Source organism: Sardina pilchardus, chromosome 24, assembly GCF_963854185.1.
Source record: "Sardina pilchardus chromosome 24, fSarPil1.1, whole genome shotgun sequence".
Taxonomy (NCBI): Eukaryota; Metazoa; Chordata; class Actinopteri; order Clupeiformes; family Clupeidae; genus Sardina; species Sardina pilchardus.
The window spans coordinates 1,099,518-1,111,505 of NC_085017.1; positions in this window are offsets into that span (position 1 = coordinate 1,099,518).

The following is an 11,988-nucleotide window of genomic DNA, read 5'->3' on the forward strand; positions in this document are numbered from 1 at the left end:
ACACCACTTCCAGGAAACTACAGCTCATGCTAATCCACTAAAGCGGATGCTAAAGCTGATTATTGGTTTATTATTGGAAGTCATCATGATATACTTTTGAAGTGTCCATTGGTAAACCTGATGCAGTGTTTGAAGGTTGAAGACGTGTTTTGCTTCAATATTTCTGTCATAACTGACCCACATAGTTTGTCATCACTGTTATCTGGGCAGGCTGCAGTCACCACAGTCAAATGAAGGATAGGCCACAGGTTTTGAGCTACTTTCATTGATGGCTTGCACTCTTTGTCTTACTTACAATCAAAACACATTTGAAATATATCCCCTTTTGTACTTTGCTCACTTAATTCTATATGTTTCATGTCCTCTTTGAAAAAAAAGAACTGGCTATTTTTCACATAGATCTCTGTTTCTCGATTACTGTCACAACGAGTACTGTCAGAAGAGAAAAACGTGAAATTCATGTCCCCAGAGTGAAACACTGTAGCTGCCTGGCTGCTCTAGCTGTTGGCTGCCTCCTATAAGTCCTTGATGAGACCTGTCATCTCATCAGCCCCCTGCCTACAGTGGTGTGCCTGTGCTCCCAGAGGCTTTCCCATAGAACCAGAGGGGTAGAGGCCAGCCTGTCTGACTAGAGCTGTCTGGAGGGAGATGGGGGAAGTAGATGGGGGGGGGGGGGGCATTTTGAGTGTGTGTGGGGGTGCTGACCGTAAATTGGGAGTAAACAAAGGGGGCAGGGCCAGATCAGTCCCCTTTTTACAGCCTTCCCACGCCAGCCGTGGCTCTCTGAGAAGTGTTACCTGCAGAACACGGGGTACCCCCCACCACACACACACACACACACACACACACACACACACACACACACACACACACACACACACACACACCACCCCTCCAGCCCTGAGCTTGGTGCGCTACCCCCTACCCACTGTGCCACATCCAATCTGCCACAAGTGGTGGCCACAGCAGCGATGGCCCAGGTGTACAAACAGTAAACCTCTGGCCCCAGATCAAAGCCTCTCATTAAAGCACTATAGGCACGGCCCCCTAATTCGCTCATTTTACCATGCCTGCCGTGTGGGACTCTTCTCCGCCCCCCTCACTGGATACGCCAGACTGCGCCCCCTACAGGTGCAATCCCTCTCAGACGTTGATATCACTGATGTGCTGATGGTGGTGGTGGTGGTGATGCTGCCCTCCATCTATTCCTGTAACAGTTTTAACCACTGGCCAAGATTCATATTAATTTATTCAACAGTCAACATTCATTCATACGGTCAAGTTGCCATTGTTTTTTATCTACCAGTTGACCTTCCTTTTATTTTAATATGACTCTGATAAGGTCATGGTTATGTCTCTACAGTAATGGTGGTGCCTTTTGAACATTGAATATTGAGCACTGTCTACTGGCATTCATTGAATGTATGGCCTTAAGCTCTGGATCTGATTTAGGGTCTGTGTTCACAGGCAGCTTCACCATAGCGCCACCCAGGTATCCAGCAAGCTCTACATACTGCCCCAAGTGGTCAGTGTTGAGTACTACACAGGGAGAAATTAACCAAAATCAAAATATTCCTGGCTAACAGAATGTGCATTTTGATTAGCACGGAGGTGTGACCTGTCACAACATGCATCCATAACATACAAACACTCAGTGATGGATGATTCATTTCCACAGGGCTCTCCCTCTCCCAAACCCACTGCTCGGAGTATCTGGGAGCGTTTTTTAGGTTGGATTAATTTCCACGGGACATTCACACTGGGGTGTGTGTACGGCAAGACCAGCTCAGAATCTGATGTAAAGTAACTAAACATAGAGAATAGAATGCACTTGGCCTCATGGTTGACACGCCACACACACACACACACATACACAATCCTGGTGACTCAGACGGAGATTCATACGGCAGACACATTGCATATATGTGTGAGAAAGATGGTGTGGATATGTGTGTCTGTGTGTGTGTGTGTGTGTGTGTGTGTGTGTGTGTGTGTGGGCACACACTACCAGGCATGGCTATATTAAAGCACTGACTGGAACTAAGCCCGAGTTACTCAGAGAACAGACGACAGCTGAAGAAGCAAGATGGTGATGAAAATAACAAAAATGCATTCTATATCCTCTTCAGTTTGGCACCATTTGATTTGATTGATTTAATTTGATTTAACCTGTTCATGGTACAAACATTGTTTAGCATTACAGAGTAATATTTCTTAGGCTTATATATTAGACTGTGTTCAATTATGTTTTGTCATTCTTCTCAATAAACCAATTCAAGTGCATGAAAAGCATGCTGATATTGTAATTTCATATATATATATATATTTATATATATAGGCCTATATATATCATTTTCTATATTAGATTCAACTTTATTGACTTTTTGCAGTGTACAATTACAAAGACAATGAAATGCAGTTTGTATCTAACCAAAAGTGCAAAGTGATATAAAGCATATATAATATTGTCTTATATACAGTATATGTGACCCAGGCGAACCCCAGCCTAGCGGACTGGCCTGCGCTGAGCGGCAGCTGTGGTGGGAGAGGAGGGAGTGTGTCCTGGGAAAGGAGCTGTGTCTGGGCCTCGATGGGTCTCTAGCACGAGGGGCCGCTGGCTTTGATGGCGAGTGGCCCTTTGTAGTCGGCGTGGAGATGGCTTGTTAGTCAGTAAAAGTGACTGCTAAATGGCCTCCCCTAACAGGAAGCAGTTGACACGGTGACGCTCGACCTGCCCGCGGGCCCTCCATTGTCTGCAGGCAACTAGCCCTCTTCATTACCATTTCCATAAGAAAGGAGCAGTAATTGCCCTTTTCTTCTGGCCTCCCTTCATCTTCGGGGAACCTCATTTCTCTGTTTTCCTTGGCCCTCGTCTCTCTCTCTCTCTCTCTCTCTCTCTCTCTCTCTCTCCTCTTCCTTCATCTGTCTTCATATAGTTACACTCTCTCCTTCCTTCATCTCTCTTCACACAATTACACACTCTCTTTTTTTCTCTCTCTTTTTCTTTCCTTTGTGTGTTGGATCTGAGAGTCTCGGAAAGGACGAGAGAACTTTTATTTGAACAGTCAAGGATTGCATGGTGCAGAGATCAGTCCAAAAGCCCACCTTCCTTTTCTTTTTATGAAAAATTCTCTATCATCATTTCTTCTGTTCTTTGTCTCTCTCTCTCTCTGTTTCTCATTCCCTCATATCTAAAATGCTTGAGAAAGTTCACAAAGTCCTGACCTGATTTTCCATCACATGCATAACCCCCCCCCCCCCCCCCTCTCTCTCTCTCTCTCTTTTAGTGCAGACACTGGTCTGAATGACGTTAAGGTCAGTGTCAGATAGGAGATGCCCACATAGCCTGGCCCTGCAGTAGCAGCCCACATGAGCACACTTACAGCAGCTCATCCAGAGTCTGGATCAACCCATATGAGCTATCACCCTATTCTGCTTGCCAGAGCTCATCTAAAACCAGAAACATGTGATTTTCAGAGTGAGACAGACCACAAAAGTATGGATGTATGGATGGAAGTATTGCATTCTGATTTGTTTCTCTTGTGAAATTGTAGAGAAAAGTATCATTCGGTAATCAAACTTTTGTCAAGTGGAGAATATAAGGGATGAAAAAAGGTGTTCATTTCCTTGGAGTGAAGCCAAAACTGTTGATGAATGATAGGCTCTACATATCTCATGAGAAAATGATCATGTTGATGTAATTTTATCAGAATGTCCCTTGGTCTGGTCATTTTCTTGATATTGCATCAACATGTATTTTTTTATGTTCTCTCTCTCAGTCAAATCAGTTGCGGTATTACTGTAGTATGCACAGAGGCCAAGGCTTTGAAATCTGAAACTGTGAGTTGGAAACGTAAATGGTCTCATGTCAGTGTGGGGCCACATCAGAACCACATCCCCATCTGAGTGACCTTTGGATTGCTTCACAGGCTGACTACGCAATCCCAAGTAAACACACAGCCACATGCTCCCTAACACACACACAGACACACACACACACACACACACACACACACACACACACACCGTCATCAAAGTTGCCCCCCACCCCCCTCCCCAGTAGCTTGAGAGGAGAAGTGCCTGCCACCCTGCTATGCGGGGCGAACGACCGACAACGTCTTAATCCCGTTAAGCTCAACGCGTGCACACATGCAAACAGCAGGCCAGACACGCCTGTCCCCCCTCACACCCTGCAGCAGCACTCGCAGCCCACTGGGTGGACAAACAGAGCCACCCCGACCCGCTTCCTGTCAGCTGATCTTGGAGGGTGGCGATAGGGGAAAAGTATGCATATTTAATGTGTAGATTGGGGACTTAGGCCTTGTTCTTTTTTTTTTTTCACTACTCACATCTCCTAAACTCTAGGGTATCCTATGATAGTATGGGCACCAACATTTGAGTGTAGATTGTTCTCAAAACTGTAGTAGATCTGATGAAATGTAGGCATTTACAATTATCTTTTGTAACATTTTACTTATTATTCATATTCCCTTGTTACAAACAACATATTGCACTGTAACCAATGCATGCTAAAAGAGATAGGGTTGTCCAACAGTTAAATCATTTCACAACACATCACTACACATGATAATCAGCATAACTGAGCATCAAGAGTCTTGTTCATATTGTCCTCATGAGATATCAATACAAGTACAAGGCCTGTACAAGGCCTGTACGGTAAGTATGTGGGCATAGCTGAACAGGTAGTTGGGCTGGGCCACATCTTTTGGATCTATTTCTGGTGTCCTCTGTGTCTTCCTCATTCCTCTGGTGCATGAGTGCTGCGGGGGGGGGGGGGGGGGGGGGGTGTAGCCCCCCCTCCTGAGTGAGTTTGGTTTTGTCACCTTTGGAGGTGGACCACATGCGGATCCCCACAAAGGCCGGAGGCCGCAACGCTCGTCTGTTCTATTGTAGGGTCGGGAGCCACAGGGTCCGAGGCCTATGAGACGCCTGATTGGCTTCTGGTCACGCGTCCCATAAAGTACGGCTGCTCTCCTCCCAGCGTATTCCAGGCCGCTCGTTTATTTGTTTTAGTGTGATGGTGGCATCACAGGTGAGGGCCTATCTGACTGGGCTGGAGACAATGATGATGCATAAGAATGCTATCACCCAGTGTGTTAGCGTGTAACAGCACATGGCAGTGTGCTACTGCAGATTTGCTTTGTCTGTTCTGAGAAAAGTATGAACTATGAAGGGTGGTCAGTGCGCATCTTCACTGACATGCCTCTTAAAACTGAGGTAGCACACTCTGGTATCTAAGATAGAGATCCAGTTAAGCATGGCTGTATCAGGAGCAAATAGATGGAGACACATTCTTTTTTTGGTGTATGATTCCAGTTTTGGTGTATGTAGTTACTGGGAGGAGGGTGTTGGTTTAAATAATGTTTCACTGAATGAGTGTGACTTACGTTCCATTGTATCAGCAATCTATTTGTCAACAGTTAAAGTGAAATTGATATTTAATGGTAGAGGATTCAAGTGGAGATGTTAAGTGATGACACTTGGAAAGTCACTCAGGCCTTGTGGGGACAACAGTTACCAATTACCAACTCTTTAGGGTCTCAGTCAAAACCAGTACACTGCTGCCCTCTGCTGGGGATAGGAGGAAACCAACAGAAATGTATTGCAGTTATTGTGATGATTTGTCCCAGTGACAGGGATCTGTATTAGGGACAGTGTTGGTAGTGCCCATAGAACATCTTTTTGCTAATCATCTCTTATTCTCATTTGACATTAACAAAGTGGTCAAGGTACTTTAGTTTAGGGAAGGAAACACCTGTTAGCCAATAATGCATTTGTTGTAGTAGTTGCTCTATGAAGTTGAGTTACACATTTATAAGGGCTTTATTCATCAATTCCTTGAGGTAGTTTAAATCTTTAAGAACTCTTATTATGGATTCACCATGAATAGATGACCTACAGAGTAAGAATAAGAAATTGTTTAAAGAAAATGTATTAGTAGTGTGTTATCATCACTGTCATGACATTACACACATTGCCTGTCATTGCTAATATTTCAATTATCTTCCTGTTTTTGTCAGATGAGTAGTTCACAGTCATTAACTTTTCAATAGTTTGCAGAGTAGTAGCCAGGTAGTTGCGTGTTTTCTTCCTAGATTTAATTCCGGACAAGCCACGGTAGAGAGACAAGACATATGTTGGACAGAGACAGAGTTGGAATCAGGGGGTGGGGTAAAAAAATTGTGAAAACATGACATGGAAAGATAAAAGGATTCACAAGAGGTCATGCTCTTCTGGAATTAGGTATTAATTTTCTCTGATGTATAGGTATGTGTTTGGGTAAAATTAAGTGTTTTATTTTATTCAGGCCGGGAGCCAGGTCCAGGGATGTTTTTTGCTACCTTTTTTCACTATTATTTCCTATTATCTTATACCTTGGGCCATCACAAGTTGGTAATGACCACTCCCAACTTGGACTCAGGGGCCAAAAAACACAGTTTTTGGGAAAAGATTTTGGCGGAATGACGTGAATTGTGAATATTTAGGTACTGGAGCTACATTATCTTATACCTTGGGCCATTACAAGTTGGTAATGACCACTCCCAACTTGGACTCAGGGGCCAAAAAACACAGTTTTTGGGTAAAGATTTTGGCGGAATGACGTGAATTGTGAATATTTAGGTACTGGAGCTACATAAATGGTCATATAACCCTATAATTTAGCATGTATCCTGACACATAGGGGAAACTACCAAAAAAAGATTTTGGGGATTTCTGTCAAATTGTTTGCTGTCAAATATCACCCTCAACATACCCCAAAAGACAAAAAATAATATCTGTCCGCCTGACAATTGTCATCAAAAGTGATCAAGCATTTTACATATCACTGCCTCAAATGTATATGAAAAACTTCCCAAGTTTATAAGCTTCCATTGAAGTCCAAGATGACCTTTCTATCTAGAGAATTACAGCTGGTATGACCAAAGTTCTCCACTATAGGCCTACATAAAATCGGAGAAAACAGAACTTTCAAGCATTACAATTCCAAATGGGATTAAGTGTATTTTTGCATTATAAACAATAAACAACCTTTATATCTAGAGCAGTGGTTCTCAAACTGTGGTACGGGTACCACCAGTGGTACGCAGACTCTCTGTTGTGGTACTCAGGGAGTCTCCAAGATGTCTTATTTCACACAAAATAATCACTTCAAATGATGAAAAACATATGTAATGAAAAGTAAACTAGTTTTGATCTTTCTAGAAATATAACTAAAACAATGCAAAACAGTATGTGCAATGTAAAATGTATTATTGGTCTATGCTACTGTATTTTAATGCTGGTCATAATGGTGGTACTTGGATAGTCAATTGTTCTCTGAGGTGGTACTCATTGTGAAAAGTTTGAGAGCCACGATCTAGAGGATTACAGCTAGTATAACCAACGTTCTCCATTATAGCAAGTCAAGAAGTCTAATTGCTCCGTTTTGAAATGGACAGGCAGAAAAAAGACTACAAGCACCCAGGGCCGGCCATAATAAATCTGACCTGGACTAAATGTTGTCCTGAGCTAGGTATTAATTTGCCTTTTAGGCTCACTAAAGTGTAGTTTATAGCCTGGGCTACATATCAACAAAACTTGTATGCTTAAATAGTGTAACAACTATTTTAAAACTGTTTTGTTAAACTATTCAACCTTAATACTTGCCTATAGTCATCACACATGCACCTCCCTCTCCCTCTCTCATGCACGCACATGCACAATGGCATAGCATCCACTTTGTGACAACAACAACAACAAATAATTGCTATCACTCAAATTTTGGATTATCATGATACACGATTTACACTTGTGATGCAAGTTGATAGACAATTGTGTAACAAGAGAGGAAAGAAATGTTTGCATAATTAAATGCAAAAGAGTTTGTGCTACATATCACCTTTACTAACTACCCCCCTTTTCTGACAACTGACATATCGGTTGTTCATATCAGTTATTGGACTCTTTTTTTTGGTAATAATTGATATCGGTATCGACCCTGAAAAAAACATATCGGTCGATCCCTAGTGAAGAGACCATGGGGTCTCTTACAGTGGCTCTTTGGAGCAGCGTGCAATCAAAGGCACCACACACTGATGCATGTGGTCAGGACACTCTCTTTTATACAGTAGGTCCATCTCCCAACACCATTCTCTCTTCCTTTTATAGGGGAGAATGGAAGAGAAAATGGTGTTGGGAGATGGACCTTCTTCAGCCGTCGGAGAAAGTGCAGATGCTGCTGGGCTTTTTTGGCCATGTAGTTGGTGGACCAGGATAGATTGTCTTCAGTGTGGACACCAAGGAACTTGGTGGCCTTCACCTGTTCCTGTTTCCAGTAGTCAACAACTACCTCTTTGGTCTTTTGCATGTTGAGAAGGAGATTGTTGTCTGTGCACCAGCCGTATATCATCGTTGTTGCTGCTACGGTGTTACCCACTACTGTGGTATCGTCTACAAACTTGATGATGAGGTTTGAGAGAGAGCTGGAAGTTGTGTGTAAAGAGAGTAAAGAGTAGAGGACTGAGCACACACCAGGGTTCAGTGTGAAGCTTCTGGAGCTGGTGCTGCCAATCTGAACTGAACTGTCTGGGGCCTCCCCGTCAGGACATCCAGGATGCAGTTGCAAATGGAGGTGTTGAGACCAAACAAGCCAAGCTGCCCAATCAGCTTCATCGGTATGCATGTGTTAACCCTCCTGGTGTGTTCACAGTCCAATGTGACTGATTGACAATTATTTTCTTTAAAAAATATTGATAATTTATTATGACTCTCATAATGCTCCATGACTTTAACACAGGGGATCTGAACACATAAAACATCATTTGCACTACAATGTGTGTGTTTTATTTAACTTTAGAACACACGTGTATATTCCCGGTCAAAAATGACCGGACATTAGAAATAAATGGGTGAGAAAATGGTCAGTGTATAAAAAGGAAGAGTAGTAGACTAGTCACTCTTCTTATTCTTGTCCATGTCCCAAAAAAGTTTTTCATATACTGTACTTTTGAGGTAGCCTCACACTCATATACTTTTTTTGTCTTTTGGGGTATGTTGAGGGTAATTTTGACAACAAAATGGCAGAAATCCCTAGAATCTTTTTCTGCTAGTTTCCCCTATTTGTACCTTGATATTCACAATTACATCATTCCGCCAAAAGCTTTTCCTACAAAGGGTGTTTTTTGGCTCCTGAGACCAAACAGGGCTGAGTTGGGAGTGGTCATTACCAACTTCTGATGGCCCAAGGTATAAGATAATAGGAAATAATACTGAAAAAAGGTAGCAAAAAACATCCTGAGGAGTGAACCTGGCTCCTCAGACCTCAAATAATACATCAAGTTCATATTCATTTGTAAACAACACATTTCATTTAGGAAGAGTTCAGAACTATTTGGTGGAATAACCATGATGGTCAATCACACTGATGCCACTCGTAGCGCAAAATTCAAGCAGCTCAGCTGTGTTTGATGCTTGTAATCATCCATCTTCTTCCTGACCCTTCAGAGTTGGGAAACATTGTCAGAGCAAGGAAGCAAGTTTTACGGATAATCTTGTACGTGGCTTGATTCATGTGTCCTTCTATTGTGAATGCGACACTGTGGCTTGTAGGCCTCTCCAGGTCTCTGTCTAACCATTAGATGACCATGTGTCGGGCAAAGCTGAAATTTGGACTTTTCAGAGAAGATGACCTTACTTCAGTCCTCTATGGTCCAATCTTTATGGTCTTTTGCAAGCCTCAGCCTGGCTCTTCTTTGCTTCTCATTGATGAAGGGCTTTTTTTCTAGTGATGCACAACTTCAGCCCAGCTCCTTTAACCTGTTTCAAACCATTTTCACCGTGCACCTCACCCCAGCTGTCATTTTCCATTCTTGTGGAAGGTTGCTTGATGTCATCCTATAGTTGCTGAGTGACGTTGTTGACCATCATCCCGTCAGTGGAGAGTCATTTTCGACCTGTGCCAGTCTGTCGCTTTATTGTCCCCCATGTCTGCTGCTTGACCTGGTTCTTTTTAACTGCCGTCTTAATTTTAAGGAAGGAAGATAACCTTACACACTGTATCCCTCTACCAGCAAAGCTGGAATTGAACTCTTCTTTTCCCCACTCAAATGTTTTCTTTTCAACTCTCTTGACATGGGCAACAATCTTTTTTTTAATTATTATTCCAATTACTAGCACATTTTCTTGCCGAAGTTCGCCTACAAAAAAGCTACCATCTTTGCCCAAATAAGGAGATCCGGTATCTTGAGATTTTTTCTATGGGAAAATAACATGGGGATTTTCAATTATCGCACCTCTTAAACTTTCGCGAGGATGAAGACGTTTTTCGCTACACAGTTTTGTCCACTGCCGTCTAGTGGATACTGTGATCTTCGGTAGGTGAAGACAGCACACTTTGATCTTTGCTACCCCAGAGCTAACTTACAATGCAACTTGCCATAGGCAGTTAGCTTCAATTAACTCCCGGATATCCTTATATGGGCAAAGATGGCAGCTTTTTATCCTTTTTGTAGGCGAACTTCAGAGGTCTATTGCAACAGGATAGTGATACAGAGCCCCTTTAGGGAGAGCCGGTCCACTTCCTATTAACTCCATTGTACCGGATTGTTCATGCAATCTGTTGAAATTCCGCTAGGGGCGTTGCCGAGCAAGTGATACATGAATTGTGGTCTATGGGGCTAAGCGGCTAGAACTCGTTTTTTTCACAGTTGACAACTTCATTTCTTAATGTACATTGTCGTAGTAGCTACCTGAGTATAGGTTTTCCACTGGAAATGAAATGAAAAGTCACTCATGTCCTTTCTGCTTTTCATAGGATGGGCCGTTTTCCCTGTAACATGCTAGCATTTAGCTCATGGATGCTCGCGACAATCGCGACCGATTACGACCGTCGTGAAGCTGAACCTTCTTTTAGGTGTATGGCCGTAAAGTGGTTCGCTTGTGTCACGTGACATGAAAACTTTGAAAGGGTTTTTAGGAATAACAACACATATTGAAAATTGTATTGGTCAGCTGATTGTCAAGTCAAGTTATCCTGCATCGCATGCATTAATGCAATTTCAGGAGAAAAAATTATATAACGAGAAATGTGGTACTGGGGGGTTCAGCTCCATTGCTACCCATTCATTCATCACTTGCTCGCGATCGCCCTCTAGTTGCAGTACCATGCGGAAGTATTTCGCTAGTGGTCCTTCTCCCCTTATTAGACATTCTCTGGTGATGACCAGAGCCTACCACTCTGGTGAAGACCACAGGCGTTTTTTTAATGCCTTTCCTCGTTAAATGAGATTTGGTTCAGGTTCACCTAATCAGTACCTCAGGTAGAATGAGGTAGGCCTATTCCATTTAAGAGTGGCCCAGCCAGAGTCGAGACCTCAAGCCATAAAAAAAGTGAGCATAAAGAATCGTTCCTGCCTCAAAACCCGGATTGCTGAAAGGGCGTGGTCTACAATCATTGTGGAGACATGGAGAGACTTGGTATGCAGTGGTGTAGTCTACATGATACGCAGGACTACACAGTATATGCCCACTTACTGTAAAAAAAGCATCACCATCTCAGTATACCCAAATAGGCAAGTAACATTTGGGATTGATCACAGTATACCCACTAAACTACAGCACTGTTGGTAGATATAATAAGAAGCTGTGATGGCATGTTTACGTTGATTATTTAAAAGAGGGTATGGATGATATTGGACACACCATTTTTCATTTAAAAAAAGATGGAAATGCTTCGTTGTCCGATCACATATTTCTACCACATTGTCTTATAACTTTTTGGCATATAGCGTCATTATCAGTCATATTAACGGGGTTCATCAGGTCCCTTTCCACAAGGCCTATAAAATCAAGCATCTAGATTATGAATGCACTGCATGATGCTTGATTAACCCACCTGTGGAAAGGAGGATTGATGCAGGAATGGGCACCGAGGGCAGATGACTTGGGCCCGTGCTGCCTTTTCATGGTTCTAATTCACCCATTTTTACT